Genomic DNA, 21,602 nt, shown 5'->3' with positions numbered 1-21,602 from the left:
ACGATGGCCAAGAGAGAGCTGTGTAAGGACATCGGGGACAGAATTGTAGACCTGCACAAGGCTGGGATGGGCTACAGTATGCAAGCAGCTTGGTGAGAAGGCAACAACTGTTGGCTCAATTATTGGAAAATGGAAGAAGTTCAAGATTACCGTCAATCTCTCTCGGTCTGGGGAAAGATCTCACCTCGTGGAGCATCAATGATCATGAGGAAGGTGAGGGTCCAGAACTGCATGGCAGGACCTGGTCAATGACCTGAAGAGAGCTGGGACCACAGTCTCAAAGAAAACCATTAGTGACACCAACGCTGGCATGGATTAAGATTTTGCAGCGCACGCAAGGTCCCTCTGCTGAAGCCAGCGCATGTCCAGGCCCGTCTGAAGTTTGCCAATAACCATCTGGATGATACAGAGGAGCTACGGGAGAAGGTCATGTGGTCTGATGAGACGAAAATAGAGCTCGCCCAGTGGAGTGGACCAGCCAGTCTCCAGACCTAAACCCAATAGAACATCTTTGGAGGGAGCTGAAAGTCTGTGTTGCCCACAACCGCCCCGAAACCTGTAGGATCTGGAGAAGATGGAGGAGTTGGCCAAAATCCCTGCTTAATGTCATTTTCTGGTTTTGTTTTAGATTCAGTCGCTCAGTTGAAAAGTACCTATGATTTTAAAAAAAATAGACTCCTACGTGCTTTGTAAGTGGGGAAAACGTGCAAAAATGGCAGTGTATCAAATACTTCTACTTCTAATACTTACGGAGTGGCAGGAAAGGGTGGTGGTACGCAGAGGTATCGCAGAGGGAGCGTTTATTTTGGCATGGTGTAAAACAGGTTTGGGTCTTTTTGTTCCTGGTGTTGTTGGAGGGCTTCATGGGGAGTTCGCACATCCAGTCCACCAGTGTTTGGGGGACCCGGAGACGGCTCGCAGCCAGGCCCCGCGGGTAGTCCTGAGGATATTCGTATACCAAGTTCATTAATACGATACTTCTCGAGGGAAGGGATCTAGCCACGACCTCCGCCCGCTGAGGGCGGGATGACCTTCTGAGGTGGATTGGCTGACGCGACGGTACGTTGAGACGTCTGCGCTCAGTGCTGAGCCACATGAAGTGGAGGCGATGATGATCCAATCAGCCCTTTGAAGGTTAGACCGGATCAGCAAGTCAATGGTGAGCGTGTTTTCGTCTCTGACCGCGCAATCACTGCTCAGAGCGGTGCTGTTGATGTCCTATTAAACGGGCGGTTTCTATAGGGTCGAGTAGATTCAACGGCGCCTTGTCGAGCACCCTCCGCGGTGCACATCTGAATTCAGAGCACAGAGGTGCAGAGACGAGGGGCTGGAACCTCATCCATATTCTATATGAAAAAGAATATTTTAAATTAGCTTTATACGCTGTTTAAACATTCATCAAGAGGAGGCTAGCTGCTTCTTTCTATCCCTGGATTTAATCAGTCAGTCATTTGTTGTTTTTTAAAGGCAGCGGCTCTAATGTTAGTTGATTTGGTTTTTTATAAAGGAAGCTATAGGAGATGGAAGCTGCGAACGGAGGTCAAGAGGCGCTGTGCACTTTGAAAAGAAAATCTCCCAGGATTTCTTGGAAGCGGTACGCACACACATGGAATGTAAGAGAGAAACAGATTTTACAATGAAGTTTGAGACGTTTTATCTTGACAGGAAAAATGAAAATCTGTGGAACAGTGACTCAATTGCTACTTCATTCCATCACAATACATTCTCCAAACCTTTTAAGATGAATCATGTGGCTTTGAAATAATAAAAGTATTGTGATGTCATGGTTCAGGAGAGGCTGTTTTTCATAAATTCTTTATTCTATTTCTTTTCAGGAGAGGCTGAACACTCTTCAAATAATCAGGAATGCTGTCACAATAGAGACCAAGCAAAGCCCAAAGCCACTACAACCGCTTTGAGGAACTCTGTGTGAAATGATTCTGAAGGGAATTCGGGTGGGTTGGAAGATAACCGCAGAGCGCGGGTTCAGCAGGGATCATTTTCCGCATGAGCACCTTAAGGCCACAACGTTCAGCAGCAGAAATAGATCCACCGTGCTGAAAACAGATCCAAATAAATCTGTTCTAAACGAGGTTTCATTTGAGCATGAGATTGGGAATGAATTCACATCAAAGTTTTGTGAATGGACTCAAACCAAGTACGTGTTCACATGTAAGTCTTTCATATGATAAAATCAGGTATTCAACATTCCTTCAAAGGGCCAGTGTGTAGCGTTTAAGGAGATCTATTAGCAGCAATGGAATATACTACTGATAACTGCACGGGCGGGACTTCACCCTGATTGCACTTCAACATCTGCCCAGTGTGCACAGCTGCCTTCCATCAGATCATCTATATCGTTGTAAAAGCCGCCGTATTCCTGGATGAGTTTATTTCGGCTGCGCTGCATTAATTATATTATAAAGTATAACTCGACAAGCGATTTAGTTCATTGGTGTAGTTTTCTGGCCCAAGACCTTGACGTGTTGATTCAGCTTTCTCTGCATTGTTTCCAAACACTAAACGGCGTCCAGTCGGTGACCAGCCAGTGAAGCGTAGAGCGGCTATAAAGACAAATATACATTTCTCAGGACCCACAGATGGGTCGAGAAAACTTTTTGGCTGTTTCATTTAATGAGAACTTAAACCAGTTAAGATAAGAGGTGACCCGGCATCGGTGTAATTAAGGGAAAAGACAGTTATTCAATCAATGTTGAGCCAGAATGCTGTTAAAATCTCTCACTTGATGCAACAAACACTGATGGGGCGTCTCTCTGCGCCTCGTTCTCTCTCCCACCCACACACAAAGTTCCACGTTAGGTGGAGCTTAATTACCTCATCTATACACCTCATTAACGCGGCATTCATAAATTATCATTTGCAAACGGAAATTTAATTTCCTCGTGCTGCTCAGGTCCAAATTTCTCTGTAGGCTTTACTCTGATTGCGAATCGTTTTAAACTGGAAATTGTTCTTCCCATGACTCGATAACATGAGTCATTTAATTTCGACGCTGGTATTGCACCTCGCAGCCGTCACTGCACGATTTGGGCTTTTATGTTTACTTTTGAAACTAATTCAACTGCCAAACGATTCATTATATGTGAGATTAAGATACCAGCAGTCATTGTATATTAAACTGGCGTCCCAGCTGTGATTCATGAACTTGAACTTGTCGGCGACCTCACTCGATGACTTTGAAGGCCTCTTAACTCTCCCCACTGGCGGTAAGTGTTCTTTGTGTGCCAAAAATATAAACTTCGCTTTCAAAGAAGTGAGTCATAGCTATAGGAGAACTCATTTGTAACGTAGATTTCCGTTGGGTTTTCCGGGTTCTGATTCAAGGTTGTAATGCATCAAAATAGGAAGAAGGAGAAGTTTGCAGTAAAGTTGCAAAGAGGTGAAACGTGCAAGTAATATTCAGCAGAGATTTTTGGGTCAACATCACCCGGCCCTTTTTCCCTCTTTCGCCCCCTTTCCGGTCATGCTGTAGCTTTATTAATCACACCATTAACATATCATGGTAATAATAGTGAGAAAATCACTACATTATTAATCACATTTATCAGATGACAACTGAGCGCTTTGAGTCAGTAAATGCACATCTACTTTTAATGCACATCAACACAAGACTAGAATAATAATAAACGCAATTTCCTAAATATAAAAGCTTGTAAAAGAGATGTAGTTTAACTCACAGGGGGAAGGGCTGGTCGAGACGTTTCTATCCAATGAGGTAAAACATCATAATATTGAGACCAATACCTATATATATATATATCTTCACTACTGGTAAGTAGGATGTCAAATGCAGCGTGTCAAAGCAAAAATAGGATGTCTCACTGCATCTGGTTTCAGTTCATAGAACGCACGCTAGCATGCTATAATGGCCTCGGTTGCTGGTCAGATTTCAGGGTTTAATCCCATGAGATGGTAATGAATCAATCTTTTGGTCATGATTTACGTCTGATGCCAATTTGAAAGGCTGTCGATGATGTTCCGATATCTAAATGTATCCATGGCCCTCACGGCCGTCCAATCGAGCGGCTGTGGACGTATGGATTGGATTTAGAAGCATTGTTGTCATTGAGGTTTAGACAATGTCAGCTATTCTGAATCAGTCCCTTGATTTCACCATGCGTCTCAAACCTGTCGCACCAGGCTGGAAGACGGAGCTGCACAGGAATTCCCATTTTGCAGTCGTCACGCATGTAGACAGGCATCACTTGAATTGGAGGCCAGAAACGACCCAATTAGCAGTTGTCACAAATTTATTTAATACATTGGTAATAAATTAATTAGAAAATGCAGAGCGCGGGGGGGGCATCTGTCACTTTCCAAAATCATCATCATGCTCATCGACATTACACAGTGATAACTTTTGTCATGAATTATACAAAGTAAAATTACATTAAGCCATCAAGACTCAGTCACATTCATTCCGAATAATGTTCAGGGGCCATGAAGCAGACATTTCCAAATGTTCTATGCCTATAGGTCATAACAAATTAGGAATGCTGTCATTCACTAAGCAAACTTTATTTACAGCTTTTCCCTCTGGAAATAAATCATGGTGTAATTAATTGTGCTCCCGAGCTAGTGCATGTTGTCTTTACCAGACAGCACAGCGGTAGAATGAGATAGATGCACTTGGTGGCAGACTCTCTTCATTCCAGTAGATTCTTTATTAGATTGTATACTTTCATTTCCTCTGTTGAAGCAAGAGTGGACAGCATCAGTGGTTTCTTACCAGTGAGTGCAGCATAGTATTGTATTTGTAGACGTTTGTGCACAAAAATTTTAATGCAGCAGATGATTAAAATGATGAGACTGTGTTGAATCTGGTAACCACATAGCGATATGCATCACAATATTGTCATGAGATTGCATGCTCCTGCACTGCTCTTTGAGATTCATGCACAATCATCTGCGAGATATGAGCCATGTTTACTAAACAAGATGTAACTCAATTTGAGTTTACATAAGAGTCAGGAAATCGGGAGAAAATCAAATATCACAATGCTTTAACCAAATAGCTCGATGTAGGGCTAATTATTGGTGCTGTCACGTATCTACGCGTTTACACTAAAGTATGTTGGATCAATTGCTACAGAAACGTGGAAACAATGATATAGTCGAGGAAATTAACAGAACAGCTTGTTACTTTGCTATAATACCGTGTAAAAATGTACAGGATGAAATTCTGGTTTACATGAATCCAGAGCAATAATAGAGCAGCAAACTACCATTTAAAAAAAGTAAGGATATCAAAGAGTAATTCACCGCACCGTTAGCGCCATTAGCTGCTGGATTAGCCGCTGCCATGTTGAGAGCCGCGTGGACGCACTGCACGTGACTTTAGGCCCTTTTGACGGGTGAAACAAGGATTGAAGGGATAACGCGCATCGAGCATCTTTGTATTTCATTCTGTTTAGTGAGCAGCGAAGCCAGCTGTGAAACCTCAGCCTGTCGTTCCTTTGAAGAGGTCAGGGTTCATTGTTTAGCGACTTAATGGATGATAGCGCGCTCTACCCATTCTTCTTTGGTTGATTGTCGGTGGGACATTGGCTTCCAAGATGTACTGACATTTTATTTAGAATCCATTCTCAGCCTCTAACCATGTAAGATTTGGTAAGACGTGTTCTTCTAAATGTTCCCAACACTGTGGTAAACTGGTGTGTTCAATCCCACAGCACCTACGAGGTTCATGCTGGTGGAGAGTAATGTCACTGTTGTATTTTCTGCGGCTTTCCGAGGCTTTTCCAGTTCATTTCACAACAAGACTCATCACTTCTCTCGCAATAATTCCCAAAATGGGTGTTGATTAATCCATCAGCGATACCGCAATTACTATATTACCTGTAGTTATTAGTGTGAAATCCTCCCTCAGAGGCCACGGCAGATATCATCGCTTTCGAGATATATTCACTGACGTTTAGGAGTTATTTCGCGACGAACTGATTTATTTAAATTGAGTAATTTAATTTTGTGGTACACCCCCTTCCCCTCGACCCGGCAGACGAACTGCTTCTTCATTTTGTGATTTCCTTTGTCACCCGCAACGACCGAACAACCTGCAGAGAAAGGGTGCATGAACCCATTACTTTTGATCAAAGGTGGGCGTAAAAGAATATAAATGTCTCGCCAATGAGGTCTCGAACAGAGGGGCGAGTCTGTGATTGCGGTTGAGCCCCTCACTGAAACGTCTAGTGGCTGCATTGCCCCAGCTCTGCTGGGGCTCCTGTCGGTGGAGGAATGACTCTTCCTACCAGGTCCCATGTGGATATTTTGTGTTGGCCTCACAAAGAGTCAGCCTAAAAACTAATTACAATTTCGGCAAGAAGCATTTTCTTATAATATGCTTTGATTTCATCAGTCGGCTACTTATCACTGTCAAGCAGATGTAGAAATACATCCGTTTATGTACTTTCTCCATACTGCAGACATTAACCCTGGACCCAGAGCTGTCTTTTGTCATCATAATTTGATGGCTGTTACGTGACTGTCTGCGCCGATTTCAATCTGTGGCCGATCAATCATTCCATCTCTTTTTAATTCACACAGGGATTAGACCATTTTTTTTTATTATCGACATATATTAAATTACTTATTTGGGGATGGAAGGCTTCGACCATATCGCCTCATCATAATAGTGATACCTTGTTTAATGAGCACAGGTGGTATGGAGTTTTTACTTTTGTTTGGATGGGAAAAGGCTCCTGCTTCGCTGCCGTTTCACAAAACCTTTGTTTGGTGAAATTTGGTGTCATCAGCACACAAAGCTCGGGGAAAAGAATAGCGATACCCGCGGGGTTGCTTATGTCTCACATTCACCGCACACAGATATATTAAACTGTGAGGGCTTTTTAGAAAGCAGGCACGCTCCCCCATGTGCAACACAATCAAATACACCCTTGACGCGTGTGCTCAGACACACACACACACACACACACGGCTTCTTTTCCTGACGAAGGAGCACTCACTTAGCGTAGCGGTGGAGTGCAAAGATTGAAAACCCAGCAAGTGGTAGGAAACCCGTCGTATGGAATGAGAAGACGTTTGATGTTAACAGAAAACTCCGTCTGCACAGTACAGGCACTTTGCTGTTAAGACTGATTGGCACTCGAGAGATTGCATCAAATTAGATTCTATTTTGGGGCAGCTGGTTCCCACATAGTATTTACCCTGCGCGTGTATTTTGGGGGATTATGTTTTGTGTGTCTGAAGGAAGTGGTGTGTACTAAACCTCTTCAGTTCTGCTGGACCCACCACTGGTTGCATTGCATAAAGCTTCTCAAATGTAGGATATTAGCCTGTGCTTAAATTACATTCTTGATATATATAATTTACTACATATAGAGGAAGTAAGTATGGTGGTTTCTCCAGAGTCATCGGAAGAAAGGCTCTTTTATGTTATTTCATTTCAAGCCACCTAGTGCCAACACTTACCATTAAAACATGAGGAAACATAACATATTTTATAATATTTTGACTTTTTTTTCCATGACATTTTTGACCTAATTTATTTTCACTTTCACTGTTTTATTCCATTTTTTTAAAAAACATTTGTGATACAATTTTATTTAATTTCCATAATTTTACTGTTTGACAATTTTTGTCATGACATTATTCGACTTAATACTTTTTAGACACCCGGTTCAAAATTGGTAAAGAGATTAAATCAACATATTGTTGAGTATTCCAGAATAATAATAAGAAGCCATTTTACACATACAAGAAATGCATTTAACCCACCGCCGTAAAGGCGCCCAGGCAGCATTTAGGGGTCTTGCTCAGGGACACTTCAACGTGGGTTCGAACCACCAACCCTGCGGTTCCTGGCCCACTCATTCTACTCCATGCGCCACGGTCGCCCCAGTAGCGTCTGGAACGTAACTAAACTATTTCTTTAGTTGAGGACATCATTGCATTTGGACTTATTTGTCTCAACGTTTTGGCTTCTCAGTACAGTTGTCATGAAAAAACAGCTATTGGGCGCCACCCGAGCCCCGCCCCCGGCGAGTCGCCTCCGCGCTGAGCAGACGGGCTTGACAGAAGCAGCAGGATGAGAAATGACAGCAGAACGTGTCCAGGCCGAGGCTTTTCATTTTGGTTCAGTGGCCCTAGGCGGCAGGGAAAAACACGGCTCAGGTGCTGTGCACAAGCCTTTATGATGGTATGAAAATCTGTCATCACGTTAGCTGAAACGTTGGCGACAGTCCAATGCAAACAGACACAGGCATGCGATCGCAAGGGGCAACATCGAAGTCAATGAAAAACGATGTGTGATGCTCGTACGATTTAAGACAAAACCTTCACTATTGTCACGCGCAACTTGTTTGTACGTTGACTTGGAGTTCATTTGGACCAACAGACACACAGTTCAATCCCGCTGGTCAGATTTCAGGGTATAATGCGATGAGGTGGTGATAAATGATTCTATTGGTCACGTAGATTTACGGCTGATGCCAATTTGAAAGCCTTTCCAGGCTGTCGATGATGTTCCGATTTCTAAATGTACCCATGGCCCTCACGACGGTCCCATTGAGCGGCTGTGGACGTATGGATTGGATTTAGAAGCATTGTTGTCATTGTGGTTTAGACATGTCAGCTATTCTGAATTAGTCCCTTGATTTCACCATGCGTCTCAAACCTGTCGCATCAGGCTGGAAGACGGAGCTGCACAGGAATTCCCATTTTGCAGTCGTCACGCATGTAGACAGGCATCACTTGAATTGGAGGCCAGAAACGACCCAATTAGCAGTTGTCACTAATTAATTTAATACATTGGTAATAAATTAATTAGAAAATGCAGAGTGCAATCATCATCATGCTCATCGACATTACACAGTGCTAACTTTTGGAGAATATCGACAATGCCGCGGTGAAGACCTAAAACAAGACAATAACTGTTGGACGCCGATGGGACGGGAATAACTAGCCGTCCTTTTCTCTCCCCTGTGCTGTCTTTTGTCCTCTGGACATTGTGTGCTATTGGACCTGAGCCTCGGCACTCGATAAAAAAAAACAACGGCCCCAAACGTTGATGGTCATATCTGTTACATCCAGTTACACAAAAAATCTTTGAACTAATATTTGGTTCTGAGTATCATTTTTTAAAAAAACGTTTTCACCTGAAGTGCGATCTGTGGGATCCACTGTACATTTTTTTACGTTTTACAAGGAGTGACCTCTTAAATTAACTCTGTTTTACCTCATCGTGTTCAAGCTGCGACAAATTGGGTGAACTTTTAGGCGACCGTTCACGTTTTCTCTCTTCAGCTGACATCCTGTTCACTTGTACAAGAGAAAGAAAGAAAATGAGCATAATTAACTTTTTTTTCACAAGCCAGTCAGTTTTCCGGGTTACACCCGAGGAACCGCTATTACTATTCCATAAGCCCTCTGTGTAATGTAAATGTTGCTCACTTCTACAGTAATTGGCAAATGTTAGGTATGATTTCGCGAGATGTTTCTACTCATTTCAGCCCGCAGATGCGTTAAGTGCCAGAAAGCTGCCATTACTCTCGCGAAAGTTGAAAAAGGGTAGATGGAATTTCACCGTATTTTTAACAACAAAAAAAAGATGCTATGCAGTAATCTCACTGCCAAATAGGAATTAGCGAAACCAGCATGAAGCTACAAATTCCTTGCCAGGGTGTTAAATGATACGTGGTATGGTTGATAAACAGTAAATATAATTCTTCAGCAATGAGACCAGCCATCCACTCAGACATATCATTGGAAACGATTGCATTGTCAATATTTGAATGACCTATTTATCTCCTATTTAGCGCAAGGCTAGCGTTAAGCTAACGTTACGCTAGCAAGATACTGCAATCACACTAAGTCGGATAGATCTTACGTTTAAGTAAAGGTGTTTGTATTTTTCATTTAATGTTGTCCATTGTTGTGTTTTCAGAATGGATTTCGATGACATTCCTAAGGGAATGCTGTTAAAAGACAGTATGTCATGTCAAACTAAAATGTCAGGCAACGGTATGATCATATCATTTCAAACCAGCCGTACTCATCATATCACCGGTCATCTGTTTTAGTACAAGCTGGCGTTGTGATGCAATTTGTCCCCCTCGGTGCTGCAGCTCTGCAGCAGTGAGTCAGCAGTCGTGTGGTGATGTGGTCCGCTTGTGCTCTTCGGGGGAGCAGCTGTGCGTTAGACGCCGCAGTTGACTCACGCTTTTTGGGAGTGCAGTTCGGAGTTTCGTTTGGTTCCAAGAAATCCGGCCCGAACCCACATGGACTCAAGTCCTCACCGCTTCACCATCTGATGAGCTGGAAACAGATCTTTTGTGTGAGTCGGATCCTGGAAGAGACTCTTCATGCATCTTACTGTCAAAACTCTTGAGTCTTATAGTGAGTCAAATATCTGAGGATGTTTTTGCTCTGTCGATGTCGAACAAAAGAAACGGATATGTTGTCAAAGCTGAAAATAACCTTAAATGAGTGTGACACATACTGCATCTTCATGATTTCAACTTCACTTTTGTCCATGAGTTGATATGCATATCAATAGGGCTGCTGATGGTGGCAATAAGTTAATTGACTATTTCTTTATTCAATTAGACTTTTTAATTAGATTTTGTATTGATTTTAAATTATTATCTTATTATTGTTATTATTATAAATTTGTTGATGTCAATATGTAGATCCTTATTATAAATCGTAATTGAAAGTGAGATTTAATGAATTGCCTCATAACCAAGTAGCCGAGAAGCACCTTAATATCACAGAGCGTCTCGGCAGGGCAGGCGGTGGAGGACAGATGTGCACATCACATTGTTTCACGCTCTGTGACCTTAGAAAAAAAAAGAAAAACAACCAACGCAAACACAATCAATTTGAAATGTGATTAATCCTGAGAAAAGTCGGGGAGCCCGACCTCACATGAACCTTGCGGGTCAGCACTGACTGAAAAAGAGAAAAGGAAATCAATAAAAAGTGGAAAAAACAGGGCACGAAAGGCTTTGCGATGAGCTCCTACTCCCGAACAGTCACAGGGAAGCAGCTCAGGGGAAAAGACTGGAGCTCTGCTGCGAAGCCGTGTCTTCCCGGCTCCTCTTACTTGCATTTAAAAAAAAAAAAAAAAGGAATTCAAATAAAGTCCCCCTGCACACAGTGATTATGGATTCATGTTTTAAGTACAGAGAAACGGCAAAGGCTTTCTTTAATGAAGGAATATATCTCTCCTTTTAAGAAAATATATCTGAATCAAAGGTGTTTCAAGTATTAAACCTGCGCGGTCGATAACCGCGAGTTCACGTTTACTCTTTTTTGAAAAACTTCAAGCCTGAATGTGTTGACCGCTGAACTTTTAGTCTTTGAGAGTAACTTCAGTGTTTGCATGTATAGGCTCTGTTTTTTACTGCATCGTGACAAAACAATTTGTTCCCCCTAATGTCTCGTGTTTACAACTCTCATGTTTAGTCAAATGCAGTCAATTAATTACTTATTAATTCAGCTGTTTCCATTTTTTCATTATTACTATTTTTTTTACCCCCCGGCCGTCCTTGACATCTTTCAAAAGGACGTTATCTACATGTAAAGCCCTACCGGCGGTCTGCGCGCTGCATGTGTGCTTTGGTAATTGCTCATTGCGAAGCTTCGTGTGGAACGTTTACAACCAAGGAAACGTTGTGCATGAGCGAGAGGTTGCCGGCAATTAAATCCTACTGTGCCAAGTCTTGCGGTTTGGCGGCGTTGTTCCACGTTTAGTAGTTTCTGCCTACGAGGTATTTTTTTTCATCCTCCCCTGTCACTCAAGTGATAATGTTGATCTTTTTTTTTATCTTCACAGTGTAAAACGCTGCTCTGGCCGCCGTTGCGTGGGTGCGTCCTTTGCATATCTGCAGGGCCGTTGATCCGTTTTACCTCACACTTGGCGGTTGCATTGCTCGGGACCACGACGCAAAGCTGCTTCGAATGCGGTGCAGTTTGTACACCGCTGCTTGCATCGCTGGGAGAGGAGCCTGGGGGCTTTGTGGCTGCATGTTGTCTGCACAGGCCTGCAGGTCACTTTTGCTGCTGGTCCGTACGGGTGAGTCTCAAAACAGGCACCAAACCGATCATCATCTGACTCTCTGCATGTGTTGGGTTTCAGTGAACAATACATGAACAGTTTTGACTTCAAACCAGTAACAAAACAAATATCTGCTATTGTGCAATAATCTCCATATGCAAGAGAACGGTCCTTCTCAAGATTTTAGGTATCCGTCAAAAAGTTACTTGTATCCCTCAGGAATTTGCCATAAAGGTGGTTGCTGCTGTTGTTGTTTTGACGAAGAGGTATGACTCATTTTTGGGAAACAATCTGTGCAGACGAAACCCCTACGCATACAGTTAAATAGAGGTTATGGAGGGAGTGGGGGAACAGAGGACAACCCATCACTGAGATATGAAACATAAACCAATTAACAGCTGTGTCTGCGATTTCCACAAAATCTGTAATAGAATTAAGAATGAGCGATAACAATGCCAAAGGCCGCACTTCTGGTGGGACTATAACCCATATTCGCTCGTCTGCTGAAAGGTCATTTGTGACTAAATAAAAATGAAAAATTGAGTTTGTAGAGTAGGTAGAAGTGCAGCATTTAGCAGCTTTCAGAGCTTTGAAAGTAAATCAAGTTGAATGTTGAGTGTTTTAAGTTTGCATTTGTGGGTCAAGGACTCGTACCTTGCAGTGAAAGATGTTCTGAGTGTGATTATGAAACAATCTCTTGTATTGCGCTGCAACACTACGTGTTTTGCATTGAAATCATTGTCCCTGAGCCAGAGAAATGAAACGTCACATAGCCATTCGCTGCCCGTCTTCTGCTGCCAGTTCAACTCCGCTAACGATGGCGTAAAACGTGTAGAAGTGGTGGCTTTGTTTGTGTGCCCGTCTCGGTTCCGGGCGGGAAACACAAACACGCCGCTGCTTAGCAAAACGTTTCCCGCTAACGCCACGGTGCCGCAACGGGAGATTATGCACGGCGCCATCCAATCATCCGCCCCAAATTAAGGGTTCGGTGAATGCGCATCCGGCCCTCCGTTTCGATCGGAGGCGCACTGAGCTGCACGAGCTCAAAGAGACGAGACCCGAGCGGCGCACTGACTGCACGGGGATGAATCATGGCGACGGTAAATAAATCAGACCCAAGTGACTAACAACGTCGCAGATGCATTCATCACGGCATGTCACGTCGTGCACTTTGTTGCATCCTCATCCCCCCTTTTCCCCTCCTGCATGTGTACAGTGTTTGCACATGTGCAGTGACAGAGGGAGAGAGAGAGAAGTAAATAGAAAATAGGGTATCCCCGGGGACAACGCTTACTCCCGGTGGAGCGACCTGTCTTAAATAAATCATTCCCTTTCCATGGCCAACTTCCCTATCTGCCTTTAATTCAGTGTGGGAGAGAGTGGAGAGAGATAGGGGGAGTAAGCTGTTTGCCTTCCTCCTCTGCCTGCGTGTCGCTTTAAGCCTTTGGTAACTTAAGTTGCCCAACTTTTTTATTAATTTATTTACCATAATTCTTTTTGTGTTGACCCACTTAAATGTAACAGTCAACCCACAGACCGGGTTGTACAGTAGAGGGACGTGCCGGGGGCGGGAGGCGAGGAGGGGACGGCGGTGGATTCATGGATTCCAAGTCCCACCCGTGTCAATTTCACAAACTCTAGTCAATATCGGAAGGTATAAAAGGCAGAAGTAAGTATCGCCCCTGGAAAAATATCATCGTCAGCAATCTGCCGCTTGATGAAAGGCAGAAACATTGTTGTCATCCATCCAGAAAAGCAGCCCGCTTGCTTTCGCTGACTCCAGGTGAAAGCTAAACAGCTCAGAGATGGAGTCCTCGAGGACCAGCCGATTAGATTCGGAGGTCATCGGCGGGCCCTGCGAGCGCCGACGCCGGTTCTCCAGCTGCCCTCGGCGCGGTCCCGCGGGTCCGCCCTGGAAAGTGCACATACGGCACAACGCGTCCGTCGACCCCCTGTCGGCCGCGTCCGCGCGGTGATTGACACAGCTCTCCTGCAAAAGCTGCGGCCTCTAACTAGTGCTGACAAGACAAGCGCCCCCCCCCCCCTCAGGAGACCCTTCAGTCTTTACATGTAGCGGGGGGGGGGGGGGAATGTTTTTGAGCCCTGATAAGTCCTCCGTTCCTCGGTGAGCACCGAGGAAACAAAGTATACAGGGTGTAAACATCCATTTTCATTTCTAGATAATAGAAAACTCCATGAACACGGGAGCACAGGATGATATCAGCCTTCCTGTTAGGAGATGTATGAAAAGCCTTTATCTGTCCCCCTCGTTTATTAATCGTCGAAATATTGAGGACAAATTCGTGACCTTATCCGCATGCCTTTTAAATCACGTCGAATAGGTAAAGCAGCCGTTTATGATGAATGTACCTTTCATTAATCGTAACCCGGCCCAGGTTAATGAGAACGTATGCAGGTGACCTACTTTATAATCCAGACCAAATAAATGCAGGCAGGCAGCAGAAACAGGCTGGCAAACTGTGGAAACGGACAAAGCTGTAAACGCGTCAGTGGGTTCAGACATACGAGTCAAAGCGAAATGTGATTTTAAAAACTCATCTCCATTCCTCAAGCGCTCGCTCGCAGAAGCGGCGCTCCTGGCGGCGGCGGCGTCCTGCGGCATCGCGTTCCGGCTCAGTCAAGTGAGAGTTTTTTTTTTTTTAACACACAAACAGCAAAACGTTGTTTTGTTCAGCACGTGACCAAGAGGAGCTGCACCGCGTTGCAGCGTCTTGCGTGAACGACGAAATGAAACACAAGTACAGACAATTTCCAGAGCCCCAACAGGCCGAGCGTCTCTGCGGAGTCCTTTTCCCACAACATGCCGTTGGGTCCCAACTGTATTTAAAAAAAAAAAAACCACACAACACTGCCCACGGATAAATGTTAATGAAAATGCCCGCGTATTCCCCGGTGACAACCAGGCAAAATGGAACGTTATAAATGACCTGTTTTTTGTAACACATGAGGCTGCTTTTTTCCAAAGAAATCAAGTCCGACCGCCCCGCAAGAACTTTAATGCCATGCAAATTGTCAAAGCGCGTCTACACCCCGTCGCGTGGCGGAAAAAAAAAGAATAAAAGTCTCTCCAGTTCCCTTTGCCCTCCGAGTGCATCGGTGCGAGGCAGCCGAGCGACTCCCCGAGTGTCACACTTAGCCGTTAAATCACATCTTCCGGCTCGCAGCTTACTCCGCTCATCTCCTGGAGGTTTGCCACTTCCAACATTATATCCTTATCTTCGTTAGCGGAACCCACCAGGAAAAGCTAAAAAAAAAAAAAAAAAAGGCTTTTTTTTTTTTTTTTTGGCCATGGAGACTTCTGCAGCGGGATGTAAAGTCCCCACCAGAACATCTTCTAGCTCCCCAAAAAAAAAAGTGTATTATATTTTGCGACGCTCTCCGAAACACCTCGAGCCTCGTGTCCCTTCAGCCTTTTGTTTCCTCAGCGCTCATAAGTTCAGTAACAAGCTGTTCCAATATGATGTCAGCACGTGTCCCCCGCGGCACACGAAAGGCACAAAAAATACAGAATCTGAGGGACGAAATGACTACGAGCAGTGAGGCTCAACGCGGCCTTTGTATCGCTCTTAAACGACGACGGCATAATTGTTTCACTTTAATGGCGACAAGTGAAAGGCAGCGGCGTTGGCTTTCTCCCCGAGAGGACGTCAAACAGAAGATTCTCTGTGTTGCCGTACCAAATATTAACATCGCTTTGCTCCCAGACAAGCCGTGCGGCGCTGAATTCGCAGTGCGTTGACGAGACGGACGTCAATATCCGCAAAAAGACTCAACGACCGCACGAAATCAAAGCGAGTATTTTCTCTCCAGCTTTTATCCAACAGTGAGTTGTATCCTGAAAGGTGTTTTGTGATGCTACATCGTATCTGTTCCCCCCCCCAGAAAGATAAGCTGGCAGACTAAAACTACCGTTTAAATTGAATATTGCCCTGACTGGGCTGCTGTTGCCTGCGTAGGAGGTTATCAATAATAACCCATGTTGCACTCATTTGGCAGAGGGCCCCACCCGGCCCCTAGAGAACAAGGGCCACAAGGTCGTGACCTTAGATAGAGATGACAAATAGTCAGACACCATAGACACATATTAGGATGTTTACTTCCGTGTTTTTACTCGTTTGAATGTTTTAGATATTGATACTTTTGAGGAAATGACTTCTGATGAAATTGATTTGCATCAATTGGGGACACTTGCTTTGTATTTAGACACCAAACAGAATAAAATATAAACGTAGGGGGTTTAAACTACATAAAATCGGGGGGGGGTGTCACTCTTTGTATTCCAAAATAAAGGTCTTCATCTTTCCCACACGCCTTGGAGATGATGAACAACAAACGTCGTCCTTCTTCCTCGATGTAAGAACTGAATTTTAACTTCCTCTGGGAGCCTGCAGAGACCGGACGTTGGACTCTTAATGCATATAATATATATATTTATACAACCCCCCCCCCCCCCCCCCCCCCCCTCGTTTGATCCCTGCCAACTGGAACTTAACTTATTGTCTTAAACATTTATGTTCTTTTAGATTTAAAAGCCATAACTCTAGCTGACGCTATGAAAGCAAATAGGATTTTGAAACATTACCTTTGTTCTAACTGATTAATGGCTCTGTGAATCCCCCACACACAAAACAAAAAGGGCGTACTGTATTTGTCAGACGACCTCTGGAGGCTTTTAATGGCGAAGCGTAACAAAAAGGGAACCCGGGAAAAAAAGGCACATAAATGACAGTGTTTGCACAGAAGTGATGGCGGTAACGCCGGCGTCGCTGTAATTAGTGTTCAGCGGCGCAGCAGGTACGTCTGCCTCTTCAAATGACAGCTGTCCCGTCCTGCCGGCCGTAAGCGTCTCCTGCATCACGGCCGCTGTGTCTCGGAGGCACAGTAAAAAGTGTTAAAATCGTCTCCTTGAAGGGCGTTCGGAACTGTTAACCGACAACGAAACGCGGCTCTTTGTTCCTGAACCTGAACGTACGCTTTGGCTTTTATATGAATTGTATTTCAGCGATTCAAGAAATATGATAAGCATTATTTAATCAGGCAAGGTCTCTTTTGCGAGGGAGCATACGGGGGGGGGGGGAGTAAAAACCCCCCCCACAATCACATGGCGTCTATAAATAAGTCAACAGTTCAGCTCCCCATGGGTAAGCACAGATGTCACACGTCACAGTGTGCTTACAGTTAACTCGTCTCGACGTCGGCTCTGGCAAATAGTGGCTTTAACAGACACGGCTGGCAGTGTTCTCTCTTTTTCTTATTACGACAAACAATAAAGCGTGTTCATGCGTGTTCGGCGCCACGGACCTTCTGCACGTCGGCCACACCGCCCGAGTCCTGCTCACTGCTCTGAATATTCTGTAGGTCACGCGATTTGCGTTAATCCGAGGCTAATAGTCCACAACAAATGCAATATTTACTCCTAAATGAGTAGCGTTTGCTCAAAGCTAAAGTGTCCAGCTGTTATTTACATCTTGAGGAGGAAAGAAGGCGCTGGGGGCTGAAGTCTGGAAGCGCTCGGAGACGGAATAAACACAGTTGGTTTAAGACTTTTTTAGTGTTGGCGAAGAGAGATCTGCAAACAAACTGACAAGAGACAAACCGGCGTCTTCAGCAGGAGACGTTAAAAGCGAGAAAATAAGACAAGATCACGCTGCGTCTCCAACGGTAGGTTGAAGTGTAACACATGTCTGATCTCTATTAGGCTCATTTCATTTGGTTTGATGCATCATTTTTTTTCATTTTGAAAACGAAAGAAAACACATTTTTGTTCTTTCCTTCGGTTCAGTGTTCTCACGCCCGCTGTTCTTCGCGCCATCTCCAGAGGAAGGACCGCAGGTTCTCCGGTTCTTTCTCTCCTGAATCCTTCTTTTATCTGGGAGGGGTGGACGCTGCTGGGGGGGGGGGGGTTGTTTCACCCAGAGAAATGCGTCCGTGTGGCGTTTGGACTTAAGATTTCCCCTCCAGTCTGAGTGCAGCCACCCGGGAGGACGCCGCTAACCTCTAATCGCTATTAGCTTTCCTCCTCTGTCCGAGCGTCCCATTAAACATACAGTCGGCGTACTGCTCGCTTTTGCATATTTAATGAACAATCTGCTTCGAAATTCTCTTCATTTCTGACTTATCTATGAGCAAACACATTTTTAATCACTACAAAAAAAAAAATCCTTTATCCACACTCAATGTTCCCATCCTCCCACGTAAATGTCAACATCCACAGTCTGCATCTCTGCTCGGGGAATGAAGAAAGAATCAGTGAACGATGCACGATTACAGAACTGTATTTATCAAAAACAACAATAATTAAGTAATCGGAAATACACTTAATCAGGGGTCAGTGGAGATCTCCCGTATGCTCTTCCTCTTTCAGCGGAGGCATCCACCGCCGGATCTCCTTGCTTTGGGAAGGCAATGGCTGCACTCATGGGGTATTTGTGTGGTATAATGCAGAGAGGTGTGAGGTGTGTCGCATTTGTGTTTGAATCCGCTACCGAATGTGCTCATTAGACCTGATCAGACCTGATTCAAAGCGTATTGTTGCTGAACTCCGTCCTCCTTGGGATTCTTTGCAACGCTGCGAGGGAGCAGTATTGAACGGGGATAACCTTCTCGCTTAAAATGAGTTATACGCCCGTGCAGAGGGACCGCGAGGCCTGTTTCTCTCCCATGATCAATTACATGTACTCTGAGTATGAATCAGGCTGCTAAGTGATGGAAATGAAGCTGAGAAAATCACTCCTTTTCTTGGCTTTGTGTCATGAAACAGTTCGGACTCTAAATTGGAAAGTTTATTTGCGGCACGGCGAGAATATAGTTTATTTTATCTTTACTCTGCTCAAACCCCTTCAGACATTTACATGTAAAGAAATGACAATTACAATGACCACACAGGAGAGCAGGTGACATATTTGGAAGGGCATCCATTAACCTTTTATTATTTGTGCTGCCTCTGATGACCTTTTCCAGCGCCGTCCCACCCAAAGTCCAGCAACGCGAGGTAATTCTATTCTATGCTTATAGCACAAACACAGAGGCTGCAAACACGAGACGAAAAACAAAATATAAGGTATAAAAGAAGCATATAAACATATTTTAGTGGACAGTCGGAAATAGAGTTGAGTAGGTAGGACTGAGTTGATTGGACCAATATCATGGCGGCTGAAGTCGGAGAAAGAACTCATGACTTTGAGCTGCGACTTTGGCACTTTGATGTAATATAAAGCAAAGAGTGCCAAATTGCTGTGTCTTATTAAAGGAGACTTTCCACAATCATATTTGACCTCCATGAAATTCAAGGCAATATTTCGCAACCTCTGGAAATGAGAAAAATGTCCTCCCCATCCCGAAGCCCTCCGTCGGAGGCGCTTTTTATCTTTTGTTGGACTTTGTCCTCCTCAAAGTCTGCACGGCAACACGCTGATGATCAGCTCGTATCTCTTGTCTCGTGCAGGTGTTGCTCGAGTGGCCCACCCTCTTATAAAACCGGAGCGTCCGTACTTTACCGTCCACACTGTGTGCTAATTAAAAGGTCTTGCATTTGCAATGCAGGCGCCCATCGTTAGTCGGAGCTCTCCCGAGAGCACGAAGATCGGACCGGAGGTGATGAAGGCTGCTGAAGACCTTTCAAGGACCCTCGTGGCAGATGCTGCACCTGTTACACGGCACGTTGCATATTCAGAAGGTCCTGTCTCATCCGGTTTTTTCCTCAATCTGTGACACGTCCTAAATCATCGTTTAGTCAGACATGACATCAGGACAGCAGAGAGCGTAGACGCGGTGCAAACTGAAGTTTAGCACTTTATTAGCACTTCATTATAGGACTTTGTAGTTTGGCTTTCATGAAGAATTTGTACTTTCCCGATTCTTGTGGTTCTGGTTCTGTTCCCTCTTGATTGAATGCACTTATTGCAAGTCGCTTTGGGTAGAAGCGTCAGCTAAATGATGAATGTAAATGTGAGTCAAGTGAAGTGCTTGTTACCCGGTTCAAACTGGCTGCTTTATTTGCATATGAGCGCTTTGGCAACGGCAACATGACATTTAATTAATTCTATGGAGAAATCCTTCACCTAAAGCATGAGACAGAAAGGGAAAATGCTGCCATGCAGTCAGATAAAGTGGTGTCACATGCAGAGCGACAGCAATAGGAGATGCCAAGTTGCCATTGGCAACCTTTGAGAAAATAGCCACCAATTTTCGGCTTTTGGTCGCAATCAGTGGCAGCTAGAGCAAGACAATAGATCAATATTATATTGATATTTTTATCTGCGGCAGGATGAGTATTAGATTTTATATGAAGGAATTAAGCATTAATGTCTTGACGCTGCATTAAAGTGAATAATTAGAAAAAAACAAAAAACTTTTATCCACATTTCTGAGTGTTATTTATTTTGAAATGTTGTCATTTTAACACACTTTACCGCCATATTTTAGCTTGAAATTGTACTGCCATCGTACTAAAGCACAGAGATGGATACGCAAATAGAGTTTGGAGCAAATGACAAGGAAGCTCATGACATAATGAAGTCTGCAAGAGCTGCCTCACCCATTGACGGGCTGATGGACACCGGCATTCACAGGAAAAGCCTCCGAATTACCCCAAATGGGTTAAAGGGGATAAAGTCTGTAAAATGGAAAACAACAACAGAAAACTGCAAGGGTTGTCATGAATGACAGCATCATTACTTAGATATTACACAGCACCAAACAAACAAACATCAAAATAGGAAAGAAATGCATGATTACCAGCCACTTAACCGGTCTGGCTGCCAAAAAATCGACAATGCCAAACATAATAATTATTGTCTCTATGGTTAATCATCTCATTGCTTAGCACATCAGCAGTAAAAGCAGCATGCCAGGTTGTTTTAGTTACACTAACTGCGTGCCTCCTAATGTGTTCACCACGCGACGACAAACAGTCAACAATTGGTGAACGACAATTATCTCACTAACAATGCCTCCCTCTCCCTCCATCTCTCTCTCTCTCTCTCTCTCTCTCTCCACCCCCCAGGATTTCCTCCGTCCCTTTGGGGAGGAAAAAGAGGCAACCAGACAAAGCCCTTCAGAATAAAAGCCACACGCGATGACTGCACCGTGTACTTAAGAGCCGTATGAACGGCAGCGACCTTTTCCAAGCGTGGAGCTCCTCACAAGCCACATTTCCTCCTGCTGCACGTCCCACGGGGGATGCTTGATTGGTTTTCACAAAAATGTGCAGCCTGTTGGGGGGAACGTATCAAACATACAAGCAGATCCCGAATATGATATTTTTATGTTGCGCTATACATGCTCGGTGGTGTTGTGCTTTTTCTGCACATACTTTCTCAATGTCAGACAATATAGTTTTATTTCTCTTAGTTTCATTCATAAAAGTGTTACGATCACTTGACGGCAAGGTTCCATTTGTTACATGCACGCGTATGTCATCAAGGTATGACAACATCAGCAGCGTTTGTGAATATTTGGGTCATATGTTAATAATAAGTTGCAATTGCAATAGTCACAATCATATTTCTTGTAAGCCAAATAAAATTCTGAAAGCTGAAATAAA

General features: G+C 44.1%; 1 long non-coding RNA gene across 1 annotated transcript; it reads left to right on the top strand.

Annotated features, from left to right (window-relative positions):
- The first annotated feature begins 11,815 nt into the window (after nucleotides 1–11,815).
- On the top strand, nucleotides 11,816–21,602 carry LOC144385365 (uncharacterized). Its single transcript, XR_013451620.1, has 2 exons — nucleotides 11,816–12,055; nucleotides 21,063–21,602. It is a non-coding gene; the product is annotated as an uncharacterized LOC144385365 (long non-coding RNA).

The sequence above is a fragment of the Gasterosteus aculeatus genome, chromosome 12 (genome assembly GCF_964276395.1).
Source record: "Gasterosteus aculeatus chromosome 12, fGasAcu3.hap1.1, whole genome shotgun sequence".
NCBI lineage: Eukaryota > Metazoa > Chordata > Actinopteri > Perciformes > Gasterosteidae > Gasterosteus > Gasterosteus aculeatus.
This window is presented reverse-complemented; position numbering and strand designations above follow the sequence as displayed.